The sequence below is a fragment of the Moschus berezovskii genome, chromosome 17 (genome assembly GCF_049115385.1).
Source record: "Moschus berezovskii isolate FMDL1 chromosome 17, NW_MosBer_1.0, whole genome shotgun sequence".
Taxonomy (NCBI): domain Eukaryota; kingdom Metazoa; phylum Chordata; class Mammalia; order Artiodactyla; family Moschidae; genus Moschus; species Moschus berezovskii.
The window spans coordinates 26,165,487-26,190,449 of NC_142476.1; the positions used below are offsets into that span (position 1 = coordinate 26,165,487).

The 24,963-nt window shown below is 40.1% G+C and overlaps 1 protein-coding gene across 1 annotated transcript in view; it reads left to right on the forward strand.

Annotated features, from left to right (window-relative positions):
- Window positions 1–24,963, forward strand: part of NIBAN1 (niban apoptosis regulator 1) — a 182,140-nt gene that overhangs the window by 54,564 nt on the left and 102,613 nt on the right. The window lies entirely within an intron of this gene.

Here is a 24,963-nt window from a genome sequence, read left to right on the forward strand (position 1 = left end):
CAGAATTTCCCCCTCCCCAGGGAGTCAATATGCAGCTGTTCTTTATTTCTCACCTGTTGCCATTACCCAAATATAGACAAGCCCAAAACACCATAGAAACCCTTCATGGAAAACAGCAGGACAGATGACAGAGGAACTCACTTCTTTTCTTCCTAAAGGCCTCGCTTTTAAAATTATTTCCACAATAAATTTGAGTTTGTTTTTCCAAGAAGCTGTGAATTTCTAATATTCATACTGTTTAAACTCGATCCCCCTCCCCCTCTCTTTCACACTCAGTGGGACTATATCGTCTAAGTATCGTTGTTCAGTTGCTCAGTCGTGTCTGACTCTTTGTGACCCCATGGACTGCCACACGCCAGACTTCCCTGTCCTTCACCGTCTCCTGGAGTTTGCTCAAACTTGTGTCCACTGAGTCGATGATACCATCCAACCATCTCATCCTCTGTTGCCTCCTTCCCCTCCCACCCGCAGTCTTTCCCAGCATCAGGGGTCTTTCAGTTCAGTTCAGTTCAGTCGCTCAGTCGTGTCCGACTCTCCGTGACCCCATGAATCACAGCACGCCAGGGGACTGGCCAAAAAGTTCATTCGTGTTTTTCTCTAAGAACTTTCAGAAAAACCCCAACGAACTTTTTGGCCAACCCAATATTTTGGTGCCACCCAAGCATAGTCTTAATGTAAATTTCCATGTCACAACTTTCTTTGTAAATGTAGAGCTTTCTTTGATGATTTGTCCCCAGTGGAACAGTAAACTTCAGATCAGATTTGGGGAAAAAGAATAAAATGCTCCTCTGTGAGCTCCTCTTCTGGAGCCCCAGGCTGCTGGGAGCAAATGAAATGAATTCATCAGGAGGTCACCACAGTCCAGTATGTACCAGCTATCTAAACACTTAAGATTACTGATTTTTTTTACAATTTGTCTCATACTAAATCCTTACATAGCTAAACAATTTGCTTTCAGATGACTCTTCCTGACAAATTATTATTTAATGAAGGCTTCCTGGTTCTCTAATGAAGGAAAAATAAACCCATAGCATGTAAGAAAGAACAGTTTTGGAATGGCACTTTCTAAACAATTCTAGGGGTACTTACAAGTCTAAATGTTGGTGTGAATATTCCATTTGTTTGCCAAATTAATTTTTAACCTGCTTTTTCCTTAGTGTTGTGGTGGTGGATGTTGGGAAAATGGGCAGAAAATGCATTCAATATAAAGCCAATATTTACAGTATCAATTCCCCAGATATTTGTTGAGGCATACTACATGCCTGGTAGTAACCTCTCTAGGTTCTTAGGGCTTTTCACTGAGCTGCTGTGCTGATGAGAGAGGAAAAAATGAAAGTGAAAGTCATTCAGTTGTGTCCAACTCTTTGCGACCCCATGGATTATACAGTCCATGGATTTCTCCAGGCCAGAATACTGGAGTGGGTAGCCTTTCCCTTCTCCAGGTTATCTTCCCAACCCAGGGATCGAACCCAGGTCGCCTGCATTGCAGGTGGATTCTTTACCAACTGAGCTATGAGGGAAGCCCGATGAGAGAGGGGATGTAAACAATTAACTACACTACAGTGTGCTACAGTGGAAAAGGGCAAACTGGGGGTTCAGCTTGGGTTATAAATATACAAGAGGGGAAAATTAATTCTGACTGAAGTGGTAGATGAAGGGGAGTCAGGAGAAGCTTCAGGGTACGTTTCCAGTTTGACTTTGAGAATGTTTAGGAGTGTGGACCTATGGGTAAGAGCAAATGGTAGAGGCACAGGGTCAGAGATATGCATGCCCCAACAACAGTGCAGAGTGTGGCGTGGCCAGTGCACACTGTGCTCTGTGGATAGAAGACAGCCTGGAGAGGTGGGCTGGGGACAACCTGAGAAGGGCCTGAAGAGCCCAAGATAGTTTATAGCAGGGGAGGGATCAGTCATGCACTTTCCATGGTGTTACCTTTGCTGGTGGTGTGAAACTTTGAAAAGGGAGAGGTCAGAGGGAGGAAACAAGATAGGAACCCAGGAATTGTACTTGCCAGAGATGAGAGTCTGGACAATCCTTGATAGGAGGGCTGAAACTCAGAGCAATTTCTGAGATCAAATGGGCAGGATTTGATGTCTGTGACACAACGATGGAAAAAATGACTGAGATTTCTACTGCAGGCACCCAGGTTGTGGTGGATCTGTTAAGTGAGAGGAAGCAAATTTGAAGTGCCTCTACCAACATCCACGTGGTGTATTTAGGAGCGGACAGCTGGAAATATATAGCAGTGTTCAGGAGAGGGTGGGATGATGGACACACACATGGGAGTCATCAAGGCGTGTAGCCTGTGGGTTGGGGTTGTGTTTCTAAGGGGGAAAGTGGCTGATTGAGAAAGACATAAGAGGTGATGGATCTGGAAGGGGATTTTTTTGCTTTGGTTTGTTTTTGTTTCAGGACTTGAGCACATTTGTCGGCTTAGAGGTAAAAACCAGGGGAGAGGAAGATAATGACAATCCAAGCAAAAGGACATAGTTTATGGGGTTTGAAGGAAGAAGTTGGGAATGTCTTCCTTTGAGACAGGCAGGAAGGAAGAAAGTATATTTGACAATGAGATGAACTTGGAAGTGGATGAGAGAATCAACACGTGTTATCTCTTTTCCTAAAAGAGGGAGTCTGAGAGTTAAGGAAATTGGAGGAGGATACTGATGAAGCGGCAGTAGCTTCTGTGGAGAGCAGATGAGGCGGCGGTGGTGGTGGTGGTCTAGTTGCTAAGTCATGTCTGACTCTTGCGACCCTGTGGACTGTAGCCTGCCAGGCTCCTCTGCCGTGGAATTCTCCAGGCAAGAATACTGGAGTGGGTTGCCATTTCCTTCTCCGGGATCTCCCCGACCCAGGGATTGAACCTGAGTCTCCTGCATCGCAGGCAGATTCTTTACCAACTGAACTATGAGGGAAGCCCCAAAGAGGCAATACCACTGATAAGAAAAGGTTTCCTAAATAGTAATGGGTCCAAACCAGACCGGAGCTCATTTTTTTTGTGTGCTGAAGCTAAATGTGCATGGCTTTGTGATGTCCTCTGTACTGCTGGGAAGCCTGCAAGAAGCAACCGGGAAAATGGGCAGAAGAGTTGATCCAGGGCTACCCATGGATGCAGCAGATTTTTTGTTAGTTAGGGGTAAGGAAATAAAAGGTACTCTTGACTGTGGTATTAGAGTGGTATCCCAGAGCTCTAGGACAGGTGGTGCAGGAAGCTGAGCTTGGAGGCAGCTAGAGGTTGGGAGAATCAGGAGGGGCAAGTGCATGAGGGGCCAGAGGTGAATAGTAAAATATTCTGTTTAAAGGAAAAAAAGAGAAGGCCTTCCCTGGCAGTCCAGTGGTTAAGATTTCACCTTCCAGTGCAGGGGGAGCGTGGGTTTAGTCTCTTGTTGGGAGCTAAGATCCCACATGCTTTCAGACCAATAAAACCAAAAAGAAAAAAAGCCCAATCCCATAACACATAAGCAATATTGTAGCACAGTCAATAAATATTTTAAAAATGGTCCACATCAAAAAATAAAAGAGAGAGAGAGAGAGATAGAAGAGTATGAATGAGGAAGAAGGAAGAGAGGGTGTCGTGGGCAAAAGTGTAGTGTTTTCACCCTTACCCAGTTCATTCATATGTTCACTCACTCAGTAAAAATATTTACTTTTGTTATTATTATACAAAATATTTATATTTTATTATATGAGGTGGAACAAAAACCTCCAATCTTGGAAATTAAACATTTGACTTCAAAAAATTCCTTATTTTAAAGCTTTAGACCAAATTATATATACTTTATTTGGTTTTTAACATAAATCAGTTATTTAAAAGGGATAAAGAATTAATGAATTGTTCTACACTTTTTCTCACAGCTAGGTTTTCTCCCATCTACTGTAGTAGTAAAAGTTGAAATTTGCAGTTAGCCTAATGCTGTAATATACACGTTACAATAAAATGAAATTTACAATGGAAATTCAAGTGAAGTTCTCAACCTGAGTTTTTTAGCTTTATACGTATATATTTACCTCATCGTAGCTTTCTTCTTTCCCTAATTACCGTCTTTTATTCCCGTTTCCATGTATCCACTGTAAAGCAGACCCAAAGGTATCTATTTCTATGACTCCAGATCAGTCTGCTTGATGAGAAGAACCCACAGAGTCATATCAGACACATTTATTAGCTTATGATGTTTCTGCTTCTACAAGTAACAAACTTTTTTGTACTGTTTGTATCTACTATTAGGAGAGCTTCAAGTACTCTAAAAGAATGTCATTATGTTCTCTTAAGGAATGTAAATGAGCAGATTAATTCCACACATGCAACATGGGAATGCTCACAGATTTCTGGAATTATATTGAAATTTCAGAATTCTCTGTGGTGGTTATATAATATACTCCTTGAAGCAGCAGCAGATCTAGGACTGAACTAGAATGCATCCCATTTGCCAAAAAGCCATCTTTTAATCCTACTGAGATCCTTCTTTTCTCTATTTCATGAAGTTAACAGCTTTGACATTGAAGAAGCTTTTTGTTATAAAAGTTTTTCTTTCTGTTTCTCTCCCCATCCCTTTTTTACATCTGTTTTTCAAGTTATCTGGGTATGATAATGACATGTTAATAGTTTTCTCTTACCGCCCTGTTCCATCTTCCTCCACCAAATTCCAAAATAGTTTATCTCATCAGATAAAATCAAGATCATCCAGCCTTAAAGCAATCCATTAAGAGATCGTTGGCTTATATTGTTCTAGTCCTTTCTTTTCTTTTTAATAGAGAAAATTGCATGTGACTACTTCTTTAAACAGCAGTGGTAAGAGTTACATAATATAAAGCATACTATTTTAACCATGTTTAACTGTACAGTTCAGTGGCACCAAGTACGTTCACGTGGTTGTGCAACTCCCACTGTCATCCATCTCCCGAATCTTTTACCTTTCTAAACTGAAACTTTGTCCCCATTAAACACCATGTCACCATTCTTCCCCAACACCTGCCCCCAGGCATCTACCAATGTACTTTCTGACTCATGAATTTGACTATTCTAGGTTCCTTGTATAATCTATTCCTTTCCATTAGAACAAAGGAAAACCTGTAAAGTGCCCTCAGCCTTCTGGAATATCCCCCACCCCCAGAAGCACTACACTGTCTTACCATATGTCAGAGAGCTTTGAATTGGGTACTGTAGGGGGAAAAAAACAAACCGGCTAAATTCAGCGGCTGGATTTGTGATTGAAAGTACAAAATCTCTTTTTCTTGAGTACATTCTGATTCAGTAGGTCAGAGGTAGGAAATGAAATTTTTTTTAAAAATCAGGCAGCTGAAGAGAATCCTTTGACCAGAGAGATGAAGGAAAACACTGAGATAGGTGGTTTTTATTCCCCTTTTGAGATGAAGATATGAAGGTTTTCGAGAGTTACACTACTCAGCCTGGTAGTCACTAGCCATGGTTGTTAAAGTTAACTGCAAGTCACTGAAACATTATTCAGTTTCTCCGTCACACTAGCCACACATTTCAAGTAATCAACAGCCTTATGTGACTAGCTATTGTACTGCATAGAGCAGATGTAGGATATCTTCATCATGGCAATATTGTCTATGAGACTGCCCCAGAGATAGAGTAACCTGCCTACGATCATATAACAAATAAGTTATGGAACCAAGTTAATGGGTATTTGGATGCACACCTCTCAGAATTTTTGACCACTGTAAGTCCAGCCTCATTCAGGGGGATCTGCTCAAGGGAGAGGTTTGAGGATCTGCTCAGTGAGGAGATTGAGCCAGCTTTCTCCAGAGATATATGAAACCCCAGAAGTCTCTCATTTTGGGTGTTGGTTCTGAAACCAAATGAGCCCTCTGAGTGCTTGATGTAAAACCTCAAATGGTGACATAGTTGGGGGACTGCAGACAGATGACAGCCACTAATATGACTGCACAATAAGTTAAATTTGCATCCATGGGAGCAGTCCACCTCTGATCTACATTCATTCAACCACAGAAGTCCATCTTGTCCTTTTAAAATGTTTCCCTTTTGCCAAGTGGAAGTAACAGTTTCTCTTCTCATATCTAGACAGCCCTTCATGTACTCCACATGCTTCAATTATAAGTCAGTGATTTGGATTTGGGAAGGTTTTTTTTTTTCTTTTTGTAGAAACAATGTTATAACTGTTAGCTTAGTTGCCAGCTGGCCAACAAAAATCTGCAATGATGCAAAATGAGGCACCTAAATAGTAATAAGGAAGTAGAAACACAGTTATATGTGACTGCCTTTACTACTCCTCTTTTGTGAGATTATACAATGTACATTCTAATATACATTCTTCCTTTAAAATTTATTTATTTTTATTGAAGGTTGTACAATATCATGCTGGTTTCTGCCATACATCAACACAAATCAGGCATGGGTACACAGATGTTCCCTCCCTCTTGACCCTCCTCCCACCTCCCACCCTCTGATATACATTCTTGCACAAGAGACACATATACAATGATTCTTTAGCACATTGCTTATACCAGACAGAGGAAACTAAGTATCAACAGTAGAGGACTGAAAAAACCCATGGTTCTAAACTTTACTGTGCATCAGATTTACTTGGAGGACTTCCCAAAACACAGATTGCTGAGCCCCACCTACAGAATTTCTGATTCAGTAGGTCTGGGGCTGGTTCTGAAAATCTGCGTTTCTAACAAGTTTCTAAGTGATGCTGATGAGGCTGGTTTAGATCCCACACTTCAAGAACCATCAAATTAAACAACTGGTTCATCCATATAATGAAATACCATGTACTGTGCTGTGCTTAGTTGCTCAGCTTTGTCTGACTCTTCATGACCCCATGGGCTGCCACCTGCCAAGCTTCTCTGTTGATGGAATTCTCCAGGCCAGAATACCAGAGTGGGTAGCCTTTTCCTTCTCGAGCGGATCTTCGAACCCAGGGATTGAACCCAGGTCTCCCACATTGCAGGTGGATCCTTTACCATCTGAGCCTCCAGGAAAGCCCATGCACGGGTTTAAAAAAGGAATAAGGAATGAGGACACTTTCTGTGTACCAGTATTGAAAAGTTTTCAGGATATGCTGTTAAATGAAAAGCAAGTTTCAAAACAGTGTATGAATATGCTAACCTTTGTGTAATAAATTGTTAAAAATAAGAATATATACATACATACATGCACAGGAAAGATGTATTAGAAACTAGTAAAAGTTATTGCATTTAAGAGATAGGCAGAAATGGAATGGACAAGAATGAAGTGGGAGGAATATATCTCAAAGTATACCTCTTTTTATCAGTTTTGTTTTTGAACTACTTGAACATTGTCATTCATTGTTCAGTCGCTAAGTTATGGCTGACTCTTTGAGACCCCATGGACTGCAGCACACCAGGCTTCCTTATCCTCCGCTACCCCCCGGAGTTTGTCCATTGTGTCGGTGATGCTATCTAACCATGTCATCCTCTGCCGCCCACTTTTCCTCTTGCCCTTAATCTTTCCCATCTTGAATACTTGAATATTACCTATTTAATTAAACACGATTAGAAATAAAATGAATGAAAGATAAAGAAATCATTCAAGGCCAATGATTCCCAATAGGGGCTGAAAGAGCCATTTCACAATTTTTAATGGCATTTTTTCAAATATTTGCTACTAATTATTGAGGGCTTATAATGTACCAGGCACTTTGCCAAGTGTTTCACATGAATTATTCCTTTGATTCTTAGAATTCTATTTCTGAGATGTGCAGGATTCAAAACAACTCAATTTCTGCTTTCTCCTGAACTATAAGCATTCCTTCTCTGCTTTAATGTCCACATCTGTAAAATAGGTATATAAGTTAATAACATAGGTATATAATTCAATAACATAAAGGGTTTAGGATGCTATTATTTCCTTAGCGCTAGTATACTTTGAAACATAGCTTTAGCTCTTCCTGTACACGTCCATCAGCACCTTGCTATCATGCATTCTGCACTTAGGAGGGTGGAGCAAAGATCCCTCCTATGGGTCTCTCCAGGCTTCAAGGATCTCATTTTGGGAGATATCTAGCTGTACAACAGCAGGGCCCCACACCTCCATATAGTGTCTAAGGTAGTGGAAAGTTTGTAGCTGATAAATTCTCACCATCTCTACTCACCGAAAACCTGAAAACTCTTAAAGGGTCCAATCAAATATTCCTCCTTCATGAAGCTAGAAACCATGTTTTTGATGCTTTTCTTTTAATACTTCTCATTGCCTTATGTCATAGACATTTGAATATAACTATGGGTGTTCCTTAGCAGCAGCAGCAGCTCCTGGAGAAGGAAATAGCTCCTACTGCAGTATTCTTGGCTGGGAAATCCCATGGACAGAGAATCCTGGTGGGTTGCAGTCCATGGAGTCACAAGAGTTGGACATGACTTAATGTCTAAACAACAACAACAGCAACAACACCTGTCACTTCTTTTTTCTAGGTTGTATGCTCCTTGACCTCATGGGCTCTTGCTTGACTTTAACAGTTGTTGTACTTGGAAAGGACCTTAAATGTAAAAGGAGCTAATTATTTGTTGGATTGCATTGGAGAGCCAATTGCGAGTGTAAAATGCAATTACTCTTTAGCCTGCTTTGGCATTAGCACCACAACATCTACCCTCTTCTTTTGAAGTTATTCTGCCTTTCAGATTTTGTTTTCGCCTATTATCTGCCAGCCCCCCATATCATATTATTCTATTAAAATAGAAAAATTAGGAGAAAGCACTGTATATTGTAGTATTGATATTTCTATTGTATTGAATACCTATTTCCATGGAAACTGCTTTCAGTCCCGAATTTTCCTAGATCTCTTAATTAAGAAAAGAACACATTGCAGTGGCTACAAAAATTATTTTAAAATGAAGAGTTTTGAGAAAATGTACAGGGATTCAAACTGAATAGCACTAATTTAATGAACTCTTAATGAATCACAGATCTTGGAGTTTTAATTTGATAATGAACTAATTATAGATGGGGTGAAAATGCAAACAAACCCAATTTACTCTATCCATATATTTTCCAGATCTGTTGAACAGGAACATAGAAACATTTTCTAAACTGATATAGCTCATTTGATTTAATTCCCACATAGAATTAAAATGTGACTTCATGTTGGGATTTAATCAGCTTTAGAGTGTGAATAGTGTGTGAAGTGTGAATGAGAATTTTTAAGCTTTTGGCAGAAGATATGATTGAGTACATAGAAAATCCAAGATAATTTAAAAATAAATCAATTGAAGAGTTTAAAATAGTTCCTGGATAGGTCAAACATATAAAAGTCGAGCTAGTAATAACCAATTAGAAAACGTAAAAGAAAAAAGATTCTATTCATTAAATAGCAAGAAAAATCTATATGAAATTGGGATTTACAAATCTAACAAAGATATGCAAAAAAGTTTATGAATAAAAGTGACAAAATATTATCAAAGAACATTAAAGAAGACTTGAATAAATGAAGAATTACTTTGGCCACCTCATGCGATGAGTTGACTCACTGGAAAAGACTCTGATGCTGGGAAAGGTTGGGGGCAGGAGGAGAAGGGGACGACAGAGAATGAGATGGCTGGATGGCATCACCGACTCTGTGGACATGAGTTTGAGTGAGCTCCGGGAGTTGGTGATGGACAGGGAGGCCTGGCGTGCTGTGATTCATGGGGTTGCAAAGAGTTGGACATGACTGAGCGACTGAACTGAACTGAACTGGATGAGTGGGAACAGAGCTTCTGCCTAAGATAGTCACAATAGGAGGTGTCTAGTCAAGGTCCTGGAGAAGGCAATGGCAAGCCACTCCAGTACTCTTGCCTAGAAAATCTCATGGACAGAGGAGCCTGGTAGGCTGCAGTCCATGGGGTCGCTACTAGTCAGACACGACTGAGCGACTTCACTTTCACTTTTCACTTTCATGCATTGGAGAAGGAAACGGCAACCCACTCTAGTGTTCTTGCCTGGAGAATCCCAGGGACAGCGGAGCCTGGTCGGCTGCCGTCTATGGGGTTGCACAGAGTCGGACATGACTGAAGCGACTTAGCAGCAGCGGCAGCAGTCAAGGTCCTGAATCCCAGGAAAGAACAGCTTTCTTGTAGGGATACTAGGGCCTTCTCTGGTGGCTCGGTTGGTAAAGAATCCACCTGCAATGTAGGAGACTCGGGTTCGATCCCCGGTTGGGAAGATCCCCTGGCGAAAGAGATGGCTAGAATACTGGAGTGGATACTCCAGTGAGTATTAGGCCTAGTATTAGGCCTAGTATATCCCATGGAAAGAGGAGCCTGGTGGGCTACAGTCCATGGGGTCGCAAAGAATCTGACACAACTAAACAATAATAACAAATAGAGAAGAGACAAGAGAAACAAGAGAAACTTTGTTGAAGACATTTCAAATATCCTACAGATGATGGGGTTGGTCCATAGCAGTGCCTTTTAACCTTGATTTGCTACAAAACAGATTCTTAGTCAGTAGACAAGTAGATCTACCTAATTAGTGCGTTTCCCAGGAAGCTTTATGGTATTAGCCAGCAGAGACAGCAGCTTTAATTGAGACAGTGATACCACTTAATTGGAACACCTTAATGAGATTAAGGGGTACTCAGATAAGGTCAACTTGTTTTCCCTGGGCCCAGAGCTTTGCTGGATCTCTGCCTTCTGGCTGGCAACCCCTGCCAATTGGATAAAGCTGAGCCAAATGCTTTAACTGTCCTTCATAAATTACTTAAGGGAATATTTTAAATACAGACTCCATGTATTTCAGAGAGTATTCTGAAACACATTGGCATGCAGATTTTACTGATAAATTAAGAACTCATTACACTGAAGCCCTAGATATTTGCATTGCTTTTAACATGTTGACCCAACAGTTTAATATACATTAAATGTAATAAATTGATAATTGTGCTGGGACTCAATAATGTATTTCAATTGATTATATCTATATTAGTCAGGGTGAGAAAGAGAGAGAGACAGGAGAGATGTTTTAAATAAGGAGTTTGACTCACTGTGATTCTGGAGGCTGACAGGCCCTAAGGTCTGAGGTCAGAGAACCAGAGCTGATGGTGGAGCTCCAGTCTGAAAGTCAGCCTTGAGAGCCAGGAAGAGGTGATGTTTCAATGTAAGGCCAGGGGCTGGCAAAGACCAGTGTCCCAGCTCAAGACCATCAGGCTGGAGGAAATTGCCTCTTACTCAGCCTTTTTGTTCTATTCAGGTCTTTAACTGAATGGTTGAGGCCCATTCACACTGGGGAGGACAGTGTTCATGACTCAGTTTACTCAGTTTAGTATTTATACAAATACTAACCTCATCCAGAAGCACTTTCAAAGGCACCCTCCTGAATGATGTTTGGACACATACCTGGACATCTCACAGCCCGCTAAAGCTGACACATAAAATTAACCATAACAACATGTTTTTACCTCAATTTAAGATCATTTCACAAAGCTTCATGACAATGTGGTTTTTATTACAAAAGAGTACTTCGTTCCTCCATTAGTCAAAATGAAATGCTTGAATTCCTCCATAAAAATCAGTGTAGTATTATCAGAGAGAAAAACTCTGCTAAAAACATTGACAAAGATTTTTGTAAATTTTCATGTGTGCTATTACTTACTAGTTTTGTGATCATGGGTCAATTAATTTCTTGATCTGAAAATAAGAAAAGGTTGGAAATGACCGTTATGATCCCATCTGCCTCTAGAAGTCTGTAACCTTTGGTCTTTTCATCAATGTATGGAAGTTGAAATGTGGTTGACATTGGCATGTCTGTACTACTGTCCAGATGAACTCAAATCCCTTTTGTTGGGTGAAAGGTAGTCTCAGTTATCTACAGTTCTATGTCATATTTCATCCCTTGGGTGCATATAATGCTAGTTTAGAACAAGTAAGGCTTGGCCTCCAAGCAGAACTAATTTTATAAGGTTCTACCATGTTTATTAAGCACCATGAGAACTCACTTTATGGAAGAGCAATTCCCATAGAAAAATGGGTGATTTAAATAACCTAGTACTAAAAAAATATAACCTGGTGCTATCTCAATAGTACTGTTGGGGTTTTTGGTGGAGTTTTTCTGTTTCTGTTTTTAGAGCATCACATGCAATAGCTTTCAGTTAATTTTTCACTGGTGTACATTACTCAAGGATTTTCAAATTTAGTGATTAACTGATACACTGGCTGGCAATCGTTCAGTTCAGTTCAGTTCAGTCGCTCAGTCGTGTCCGACTCTCCGTGACCCCATGAATTACAGCACGCCAGGCCTCCCTGTCCATCACCAACTCCCGGAGTACACTCAAACTCATGTCCATGGTGATGCCATCCAGCCATCTCATTCTCCGTCGTCCCCTTCTCCTCCCGCCCCCAACCTTTCCCAGCATCAGAGTCTTTTCCAGTGAGTCAACTCGATGCATGAGGTGGCCAAAGTATTGCAGTTTCAGCTTTAGCATCAGTCCCTCCAATGAACATCCAGGATTGATCTCCCTTAGCATGGACTGGTTGGATCTCCTTGCAGTATAAGGGACTCTCAAGAGTCTTCTCCAACACCACAGTTCAAAAGCATAGATTCTTCGGCGATCAGCCTTCCTCACAGTCCAACTCTCACATCCATACATGACCACGGGAAAAACCATTGCCTTGACTAGACGGACCTTGGTTGGCAAAGTAATGTCTCTGCTTTTTAATATACTATCTAGGTTGGTCATAACTTTCCTTCCAAGGAGCAAGCGTCTTTTAATTTCATGGCTGCAATCAGCATCTGCAGTGATTTTGGAGCCCAAAAAAATTAGGTTGGCAAAAAAGCAAAATTGGAAGTGTTTGAGCTATCATCAAGAAAATTGTATTCAGAGGACCCAGTGCTAGACTGAATAAAGTAGACAGGAGTCAGAACCATTTTGGCAGTTTTGAAATTCATGTGAGGTCAAGAAAGAGCATGCTAAAATAATTTTCCATAATGAGTACTTTATCTGCCTTGTAAATAGTTTCAAAAAGTCATGAATGTTGAAAATTTTGAATAGTTTGCAAAGTTTTCCTGAACTTTCCCAAACTTACCAATGCCACCTTTAATTTTCTAGCAGAGTCCACTTCTTATTGTTACCTATCTTTTCAGACTAACAAAATGCAAGCGTATCTGTGTCTCAGACATAGTTTTCTACCATCTTTTTTTACATTAATGGCATAGATTCTTGAAGAGAAGAAGTAAAACCTGTAACAGAAGGCATTTCAGGCAAAAATAATTCTGTGCAGGAAGAAGAAAAGTGGAACAAAATAAAAAATAAAGGACATAGTTAAGAAATTAAAACAGAATCTGGACAAGACACCAGAGAACCTTCTGGAAGGGGAATCACTTAGTGACATTCCTAAGCTTGTTGCCTGGTTAAAGTCTGGCCTGACTCCTTTTAATGTGCATGCTGTGTTTATTTGTATGGTTGAAGTCACAAAGAAAATATTATTTTCAGGATTTTGGAATAATCTGAGAGCCTCTGATAAAATATGTACATAAAATTAATAGCCATAATTAGACTCAAAAAGAGCAAAGGGAATTTTCATTTTTTTGTTTCTGCATTTTAGTTTTATATTTTCTTCAAGATTGTTTAATGGGTGAAATATTAGTATTCTTCCTAAATTCATAATTTTGTGATGCTTTTTGAAAAAAGTAGCTGGGTCAGATTGGCTTAATATTCTTTTTCACACTCTTTCCTCTCCTTTTTGTTAAAAAAAAAAAATAGCCAATCTGTAACTTCCTTAGGGAAGATTAGATAGTTTAGACAAGTGGCAAAATAAACAAGATTTGTTCTCATCAAATGTGTCATGAGGAAATTGGAGGTATGCTGTGAAGTAATGGCAAAATAATCTTGACAATTTCCAAGTGCTTTTCCCAAATGAAATGGAAGAAAATTTAAAGTTATCATCCATCTAATTATGGTTAAAAAAAAATGTGTGCATACAAGTATGGGCATATATTTATTTTTCTAACACTATGATTGGTTTCTTTCTCTAAAAAAGAGGAGACCAAACTACAGGTTCTCAAAAACTATTCTCTGGAATATCTGACTACAGTAGGGTTTTTATTTTTCCATAGAGTAAGGTAGTGGGGGATTGTAACTTTTAAAATGGTAGTGTTAAGGGCTTCCGTGGTGGCTCAGATGGTAAAGCATCTGCCTGCAATGCGGGAGACCCAGGTTCAATCCCTGAGTTAGAAAGATACCCTGGAGAAGGAAATGGCAACCCACTCCAGTATTCTTGCGTGAAAAATTCCATGGACAGAGGAACCTGGTGGGCTATAGTCCATGAGGTCGCAAAGAGTCGGACATAACTGAGCGACTTCAGTTTCACTTTCCTCCCATAGATAGCGCCTCTCATTTCTCTCATGCTAACCTGTGGAAGTATTGTTCTACTAAATATACAGTGCACATGGAAACCTTAATTTACTTCAGTGGCTGAGATCATTTGTAGAAAATACTGCTTTCACTTCTGCCTCACCAACTGGAGTTGGTGCCTGACCCCTTATCCAGCATCTGTTTACACATGTGGATTCATTGAATGCCCTTAATAGGCTAAGTTTTGTGGCCACATTAAAGATATGGTGCCTGCTTTTAGAATAGGGATTGGAAAAATAAAATGAGAGTCTTTAACAGTCCAAGAGCAAGTACACTCAGAATTTAGAATTTCTATGAGTGTCAGTTTTGGAAATAAGGAAACTATTCTATTATTTGTTCCTATATTCCGGGGAGGGTTCTATCAAGATTCATATGTTTAATATAAGCTCTTGATAATGCAAATATGTGTTTCTCTTCTGAATACCTGAAGTAAATCACAGAGAACTTAAGTTAGTTTATGTGTCTCATTTTTAACTCAGAGTAGAGTTTCTGCCAGGTAGGATACAGGGACCTACTGGTATCAACACTGCCCGTGAAGAATTTTTGTATTAAAGTCTAAGAAAACCTTTCACTCAAGTTCTAGTAATAAATGTGCTTAAAAGATAAAACATCATTTAGTTCCATTATGGAGAATCCAATTTATCCCAATTCTCTAAGGCATTTCCTAGAAGAAAGAGAGAGTCCTTGGGCATTATTCTGTGTAATTAGCTTTTTGCACCTTGCATTGTGAATTGGGATTTCTGATTTCTTCACCCTACAGTGCAAAGTGATGGTGCTTAGAAACCTGAAACTAAAGCAGATGTTATAACTCATTAGTATTTTAAACTTTTATAATCTGAGAAACTCTGGGGCAAATACTAGATATTATTATACTCTGTTTTATAAATATTAAAAATATTTTATTTTCAGAGGGACTTTTCTCATTCTCCCAAATTAATCTTCACCTGAAACCTCAGCAGGTCTTACGAAAGTTTGCCAAAGGCCTAGTTAACCCTTTTCTCATTCCTGAATTTGCCTCAGTTTCCAGGAAATAGCCACCTTGTTCAAAGGAACTTTTTTTTTAAAATTTCTGTATTTTTCTGTTTCAAGTAACAATAGAAATGTAACATCTGAAAATTGTGATTTGGGAGGGTAATATAGGAAAAACCAAAGGTGAAATGTTAAGTAAATAAAACTAGATACAAAAGGTTATAATCGAAACTATTTTAAAAATAATTGAAAAAAGGTAAGAAGGAGATATAGCAAAAGTGATGTTTGGATTTTCTGTATCTTACTGTAATTCCTGAGCTATTTTTCTCAAAATAATTGAAACAGGACAGAATATGAATATTTCAGAGAAGATATTTTAATATACCATAGTTGTTTTGATCCAGGGAATATTGGAGAAACTAGGAATAATCCACGAGAAGCAGTATCTTTCAAGGAAGAAAGTTAATGATAAAGGGTAGAATTGAGATAAACTACTTCAAGACTAGAATGTTGATAAAGAACCTTCTAGAATGAGAATATATACAAATCTGTCAGGTTCTTCAGACTTCATATAAGTTTTATCTAGGCCCTTGTATATTTCCCATTTCTTTAAACTGGTCAAGAAAAGCACACAAACCAAAAAAAGCTTCTGTTTTCACGTAATTCCCTATATATAATTTCAGGGACAAAACTGATCTAAAAGCTTAAATAGAATTAACCCATAAGAGTCAGATTTTAAACAAAAGGTTTATGCTATGAGAGTGCATTTTTTAAAAGTCGCTTGATTCTTTTAAATGAATATGTCATTATGTATGGTTGATATAATGAATATATCATTATATATAAATGGTTGGATAGCATCACCAACTCAATGGACATGAACTTGGGCAAACTCTGGGAGATAGTGAGGGATATGGAGACCGGGCGTGCCGCAGTCCAGCAAAGAGCTGGACACAACTGAGCGACCAAACAACAACAGTCATTATATACATACTCACAAAATTTACATAGCTTATGTGATACTGTTAACAAACTGGTACATCACACACAGAGAACAGCTTAGCAGTCTGCTCACAATGTTAAAAACCACCACCAACAAAAAAACCCTTACAGAAGGACAGGATTTATTAAACATGATCTGTACCGAAGTCGTGAGCACTATCTTTCTCTTCAGTCATTTTATCCAAGACAGAGATGGTGTGGACTGCTCAGCTGCTTGAGATTCCTTAGGTGGTGCCTTGCGGGCCTCTTCAGGAGGGGACGTGTCTGAGCTTTTTTTAATCACCTTCCTTGTCAGTGCTTTCCTGGTCAATGTTGACATCTTCATAATCCTCCCCCTGCTCCTGCTTCTGTTCTGTTTCAGCAATTCTTCAGGTATGTCCTTTTCCTCTGTTACTCCATTGACCAGACCCAACAACTGGAAAAGTTGCTGCTGGCTAACCGATTGCCCCTCATGGATTGTAGTCTGTGTAAGAGTACGTGTGTGTGTGCGTGTGTGTGTGTTCAGTCGTGTCCAACTCTTTGCAATCCCATGGAGCCCTGCTGGGCTCCTCTGTCCACGGGATTTCCTGGGCAAGAATACTGGAATGGGTGGCCATTTCCCACTCCAGGTTACCTTCCTGACTCAGGAAGCTTGTGTAAGAATACATATTTTTAATAATAAGTAGTCAAACTGAGAACTGGACCTTACTCCTTTCTTAGGGTACTGGCATAGACTTCATGATTTTGATGCACTGTAATTTACTTTACTCAAATATTTACTTAGCTATTCTTTCATTCATTCAACCAATATTTGCTGAATACACAAATAAAAGTATATACTTGGAGGAGAGATAAGCTATATTTAAACAGCTGTAGCAAAAGTGGTGTATTTTGGGGAGAATACAAAAGAAGGTGAGTGTTTCCAGCTGGGGAGAGCCAGAAAGTTTTCTTCTTGGGTTGGGCTTGCCACCTGGGCTTGAAGTAAGGGAGAAAGGAGGGATGAAGGCATCGCCATGTACTGGGGATGAGAAGAGTTAGTTTGAGTAGGAGAGGTGGGAAATAAAAGGGAGCTGGAGCCAGATCACAGGGCCTTTGGTGCCAGTCTGGGTGGTTACTCTTCTAGGCAATGGGGAACTGTTGAAGGTTTTTACGAAGGAATTAACATGGTCTTGCAACAACATGTCAAATGAAACTTGTCAAGCCAGGATACAGAGGATTATGGCCTATGAACATGAGGTGTGCCCCTTAAGGCTTTCAAAAGAGTTGCCTGGGAAAATTAAAGGCAAGACTTGGTTCTGAAGGACAGTTCCCTACTTTATATTTGGGCCTTGACAATTCATGTCAGCTTTCTCTTGAATGGGACCATGGTGGCCAGATAGGATTCAGCCTCTCCTGCTCTGTTCCATCGACTCTATACTCATTCTGGCCACTTCCCAGAATCTTGCCTTTGCAATCGGGACCAAGCTTTGGCTATTTCCTGTAATCCTCCAGGATCTATGTATTAGCAGTGGCATTTCCCCCCACCCCACTCTGGTTTTGACTTTTTTGTTCCTCTTTTAGAACTAAGATCTATGAAAGTTTTTTTTGTCTGTTTTGTTTTTTGCTGTGCTGAACTCTTGAGATAGGGCAGATTAAGACACTTGTACATTGTTTTTTGCAATATAATAAAGACTTGATTGAAGGTGTGGTGGTTGGGATGGGAAAAGGAGATGGATTCAAGAAATACTGTGAAAATAGAAGTGACAAGATCTGATGACTGAATATGGGAGCAAGGAAAAAGGAATCAAATAAGTGCTGAGTTTTGAACCTGTATGAATTCAGATGCTTTTAAAAGGGCCAGAAGATACTTTTCTTACTTTTACAAAGTTGAACTGAAGCTAAGTGTTGTGGACAGAGCTCTCAAGGAGGTTTCTTTTAACTTCAGTGATGATTACCCTGAAGGGTATTAAGACCAGCCTGGTCAAGTAAATTGTACCAGCACAATGCCCAGCACAGGCTGTAATACTTAAGTAGGATTAGAAGAAATATGCCTGTGCCCAAAATGCTGGTACAAGGAAATGTGGAAGAAGCCCTTTGCGGTTTTTGTCTTTATATTATTGAGTAACTTCCTTTTAGAGAAAGACCTGGCAGTGTGTTTCAAAAACAATTTAGGCAAGAGAATATGATACTAAATTGCAGAGGGTGGAGAGGAAGGTAATTCAATCCTCAAGAATCTTGAGAACTGTGGAAACAAGCTGGTTTAAGCAGAAATTATTTTATGTGGTGCCTGTGGGCTGATCCACTTATTTGAATGTCCTTATGGTGGGATATTAAATAATAGTAATAATAGTCAAAATTTATTGAGTATCTATAGTGTCTGATACTGCTCTAGGTACTTTTTAACGTGCAGAATATCCCATTGAATACTTATAAAGCACTGTGAAAATGAGTGTCTTATAATCCCCATTTTATAGGTGACAAAATTGAGGTTCACATATTTTTCACAGAACTAGAACAAATAATGCTAAAATTCATATGGAACCATAAAAGACCCAGAATTGCCAAGGCAATCCTAGAAAAAAAAAGAACAAATCAGGAGGCATAACCCTCCCAGACTTCAGAAAATACTACTAAGCTACAGCAATTAAAACAGTGTGGTATTAGAACAAAAACAGACAAATGGATCAATGGAGCAGAATAGAGAGTCCAGAAATAAACCCACACACCCATAGTCAATTAATTTTTGACAAAGGAGGCAAGAATATACACTGGGGAAAAGACAGTTTCTTCATCAGGTGGTGCTGGGAAAATTGGACTGCCACATGTAAATCAATAGAGTTAGAACACACCCTCTCACCATGCACAAAAATAAAGCTCAAAATGGTTGAAGACTTAAACATAAGACCGGTCCGTTCCGTCGCTCAGTCGTGTCTGACTCTATGCGACCCCGTGGACTGTAGCCTACCAGGCTTCTCCGTCCATGGGATTCTCCAGGCAAGAATACTGGAGTGGGTTACCGTTTCCTTCTCCAGGGGATCTTCCCGACCCAGGGATTGAACCCGGGTCTCCCGCATTGGAGGCAGACGCTTTAACCTCTGAGCCACCAGGGAAGCCATGACACCATGAAACTACTAGAAGAGAACATAGGCAAAACATTCTCTGACATAAGTCATACCAATGTTTTCTTAGGGCAGTCTCCCACACCGCGCTCAGTCGCTCAGTTATGTCCGACTCTTTGCGAGCCCATGGACTGTAGCCCACCAGCCTCTTCTGTCCATGGAATTTTCTAGGCAAGAATACTGGAGTGGGTTGCTAATTCCTTCTCCAGGGGATCTTCTGAACCCAGGGATTGAACCAGTGTCTCTTGCGTCTCCTGCATTGGCAGGCAGATTCTTTACCACTGCGCCACCTGGGAAGCCCCAAAGCAATACAAATAAAAACAAAAATAAACAAATGGAACCTAATCAAAGTAGCAAACTTTTGCACAGCAAAGGAAACCATAAACAAAGCAAAAAGACAACCTACAAAATGGGAGAAAATATTTCAAACGATGCAACTGACAAGTGTTTAATTTCCAAAATATACAAATAGCTCATACAATTCAACAATGAGAAAACAGACAGTCCTACCCCAGAATGGGCAGAAGACCTAAATAAGCATGACGCTGGGAAAGGTTGGGGGTGGGAGGAGAAGGGGACAACAGAGAATGAGATGGCTGGATGGCATCACCAACTCGATGGACTTGAGTTTGAGTGAACTCCAGGAGTTGGTGATGGACAGGGAGGCCTGGCGTGCTGTGATTCATGGGGTCGCAGGGAGTCAGACACGACTGAGCGACTGAACTGAACTGAACTGAACTGAAAGAAGACATACAGATTGGCCAATAGATACATGAAGATACTCAATATTTCTCTAATTATTAGAGAAATGCAAATCAAAACTACAAAGAGGTACCACCTTACACCAGTCAGAATGACCATTGTTAACCAGTCTACAAATAACAAATGCTTGAGAGGATGTGGAAAAAAAGAGAACCCTCCTATATACTGTTGGTGGGAATATAAGTTAGTGTAGCCACTGTGGAAAATAGTGTGGAAGTGCCTCAGAAAACTAAAAATAGAATCACCAGCAATCCCACTCCTGGCATATATCCAGGCAAAACTATAGTTCAAAAAGATACATGCACTGCTATGTTCATAGCAGCACTATTCACAATAACCAAGACACGGAAACAACCTTAAAGTCCACTGACAGATGAATGGATACAAATACAGTACGGCTATACAATGGAGTATTACTCAGCCATTAAAAAGAATTAAATAATGTCATTTGCTGCAAAATGGATGGACCTAGAGATTATCATGCTCAGTGAAGTAAATAAGAAAGAGGAAGACAAATAACATACAATGTCACTTATATGTGAAATCTAAAGTAAGACAAGTGAACCTATTTATGAAACAGAAGCAGAATCACAGACATAGAGTACTGATTGGTGGTTGCCACGGGGAAGGTGGTTGGGAAAGGGATGGAGTGGGAGATTGGGGTTAATAGATGTAGGCTTTTATATATGGAATGAATAAGCTGTAAGGTCCTACTGTATGGCACAGAGAACTATGTTCAATATCCTATGATAAACCATAATGGAAAAGAAAAAGAAGAAGAATGTATGCAGCCTTGAAATTAAAAGATGCTCCTTGGAAGGAGAGCTATGACAAACCTAGACAGTATATTAAAAACAAAGACATCACTTTGCCGACAAAGGCCCATATAGTCATGGCTATGGTTTTTCCAGTAGTGATGTACAGAAGTGAGAGTTGGACATAAAGAAGGCTGAGCACCAAAGAACTGATGCTTTCCAGTTGTGGTGCTGGAGAGGACTCTTGAGAGTCCCTTGGACAGGAAGGAGATCACCCTGGTCAGTCCTAAGTGAAATCATTCCTGAACATTCACTGAAAGGACTGATGCTGAAGTTGAAGCTCCAGTACACCTGATGTCAAGAGCCAACTCACTGGAAAAGACCCTGATGCTGGGAAAGATTGAAGGCAAAAGGTGAAGAAGATGGCAGAGGATGAGATGGCTAGATAGCATTAGTAACTCAATGGACATAAATTTGAGCAAACTCCGGAAGATAGTGAAGGACTGGGAACCTGGCATGCTGCAGTCCATGAGGTCACAAAAAGGTGGACATGAATTAGTGACTGAACAGCTCAACAACAGTATATGTATAACTGAATCACTTTGCTGTAAATCAATAATTGACATTGTAAATAAACTGGATTTCAATTTTAAAAATTTAGGCTCAGAGTGGGGAACTCAATGTAATACATATACTAACTTGCCTTTTCACTTTGGCTCATTAAGGCTAATGTTTGATTTAGTTGGTTTTAATTCAGGTTGCGCTGAGAGCCTCTTACATGCTAGTAAGCGTTCCTGAAACATCTGTGAAAATGTAGGTTATGTTTGTCCTGAGCTTTCAGTGAGTAGGATAGTGGTTTTGTAAGCAACAGGGCAGGTCCTAGTTAAAGAGTTACAGTAGACAACTTGCTTTTGACTTCTCCATTCCTTGGTTCAGCTTAAGGACCTTCCCTGGGTGGTTGGCTTGAGTTCATCATCAATGTGATTACTAGGGATTACTGTGCGCTTTCTATGTGCCAAATGCAGTGCCGAGCACTTTACTGTGTTATTTCATGTAATTACGACCACACTGTGAGATTGTTACTCTTGTTTTTAAATCGAAGTATAGCTGATTTACAATGTTGTATTAGTTTCAGGTATGCAGTAAAGTGACTCGGTATTTTTGCAGATTATATCCCATTATAGGTTATTATAAGATAATGGGTATAATTCACTCTGCTATACAGTACATCCTTGTTGCTTATCTATTTTACATATAGTGGTTTGTGTCTTTTAATTCCATTCCCCTAATTTGTCATTTCCCCTTCCCGCTCCCCTTTGACAACCAAAAGCTTGTGTTTTATGTCTGTGAGTCTATTTCTGTTTTGCATATACATTCATTTGTGTTACTTTTTAGATTCCACGTATAAGTGGTATCATACAGTATTTGTCAGCCTGACATTTCACTAAGCATAATATTCTCTAGCTCCAGACACATGCTTACAAATGGCAATATTTCATGTTTAATGGTTGAGTAATATAACACCTTAATTCATGAGAATGCTACTCTTACTGGCTTCGTTTTATATGAGGGGAAAAAACTGGTGTGAAGTCTTACTACTAGTAAGTAGCAGAGATGCGATTCATCCTTTATCTAACTCCAGAATCCATCCTCCTAACTACAGTGTTATTTTGCCCCAACTCTAGGCTTTTCTCAAATTGTCAAGATACCTACTCTGGGCATTCTTTTATTAGGGTTTAGATCAGCTGAATCTAAAATCTAGATACATTTTGGGAGTAGCTTTTAAGTTATTTTCCTCCTAGAATTTGTGATGTTATTAGCTGTTTTATTCACATTTGGAAACAGTCATTAGGTTAATTACCCTCGAAAGCTGTGATGCCTTTTTTATGAGTACTCCCTCCTTGGTCACTGCTGTGTGGATTGTACCATATGCAGATATTCAAGTTACAGAAGCGTTTTTCTCCTGTGTTGGAAGGGAGTAGAGGCATTGTAGCATCTCAGTAGAAGCAGAACATCCTTGAGGGAGGTTTGGTGATGTGGCAGCATATCAGGTTTCAAGGTTCTGTAGAACTCATCATAAAGTGACATCCATCTCCTTTTATTTAAATCCAAGTGCTTGCAAGCGTACAAAAATTCGCATCAGAAATTAACCAGCTGTTCTTCTGATAGACTAAACAGTGGTTACTTGGACCTAATGGGCAACTTTTGTTAGTCATTTATACATTTCAGTGAGGTGAGACATCCTCATTGTGGGAATTCTCAAAGATGCCCCACGCCTATACAAGGAAATTATAGACAAGTATATAGAGTTTTCCTTCTTATGTGCTGCATAAAAGCTAATAAAATAATGACCAATTAGATACTTAAAAGCCTGAGCATATGAGAGTATTATGCAAATACTGACTAATAGTAATACCGTAAACTCACAGAGCAAGGAAAAGCATGCCTGATTCAAATTATAGGAGCTTTTATTTGCATTTCTACAGAACCTATTATTAGTAGGTCTCAAAGCACCTTACAAGTAGTAATTATTAAAACTCATGAATACAACCAGAAAATGTCATTTTATTGAGGGAATAAGTGAGAATTCCCCTTTACCTCATATGTATTATGAGACCTAAATGCCTGTGCTGCTGCTGCTGCTGCTAAGTCACTTCAGTCGTGTCCGACTCTGTGCGACCCCATAGACAGCAGCCCACCAGGCTCCCCCGTCCCTGGGATTCTCCAGGCAAGAACACTGGAGTGGGTTGCCATTTCCTTCTCCAATGCATGAAAGTGAAAAGTAAAAATGAAGTCACTCAGTCGTGCCCGACTCTTAGTGACCCCATGGACTGCAGCCCACTAGGCTCCTCTGTCCATGGGATTTTCCAGGCAAGAGTACTGGAGTGGGGTGCCATTGCCTTCTCCGAAATGCCTGGGCTACAGTTCAGTTCAGTTCAGTCGCTCAGTCATGTCCGACTCTTTGCGACCCCATGAATCACAGCACGCCAGGCCTCCCTGTCCATCACCAACTCCCGGAGTTCACTCAAACTCAAGTCCATCGACTCGGTGATGCCATCCAGCCATCTCATTCTCTGTCGTCCCTGTCTCCTCCCACCCCCAATCCCTCCCAACATCAGAGTCTTTTCCAGTGAGTCAACTCGTCTCATGAGGTGGCCAAAGTATTGGAGTTTCAGCTTTAGCATCAGTCCTTCCAATGAACACCCAGGATTGGGCTACAGTAGGACTTTCCATATAGAGAGAATGAGTTTGGGCAAGCTCCGGGAGATGGTGAAGGACAGGGAAGTCTAGCATGCTGCCGTCGTGGGGTCACAGAGTTGGACATGACTGAGCGACTGCATGACAGCCACTCATACACGTGTGGGTGTTTGGGGCAATGATGCCATGGGCATAGAAGTTGGCAAGTATGGATTCATGGTTCTCATATTGAGTATCTTTATGTGGTTATAACCCTTCACTTAGTTTTGAATTTTACGTGCGTAATAGCTCTAAACAAATTTTGCCTGTATGTTTTAATATTTCTCTGTTGACTATAATATCAAATTTGAAAACAAAAATTATGCCAGGTTCACATGAAAGCATTTTAAAATATTTTGGAATGTTATATCAGATTTACTTTTTCTCAAACTAACATTTCATTCAAAGGACTAACAGCTGGTAAGCACAGTCAGTGGGACCTGTATTTATTTCTGTTCTCAGTGGCAAGTCCTTGAAAGGTTGTGAGGACTTCTCATCTGCTTCAGAATGCTCCTTTGCCCTTCCTCCCCTATTTTTCCTTCTCCTTTCCTGCAGTGTGGTTGCCCAGGTTGGAAAAGCTCAAGAGCATCCCAGTGCCTAAATCTCCCTCTCCCTCCATCTCCAGTACTCAACCGCCCCCCGCCCCCACATGATTAATCATCAGCTTTATTTTCTTCTGATGCTGAGAGATCTTATTGTAGTTATCAGTCTTAGTTGTCAGAGAGCTGTACTTCCATGGTTATATTTCACTGTCACATAGATTCCAAGAAAAGTGTGGACTAGTGAGCACCTTCTTTTATAGTTAGGACACTGGAGCCCAGAGAGAATGAGTGA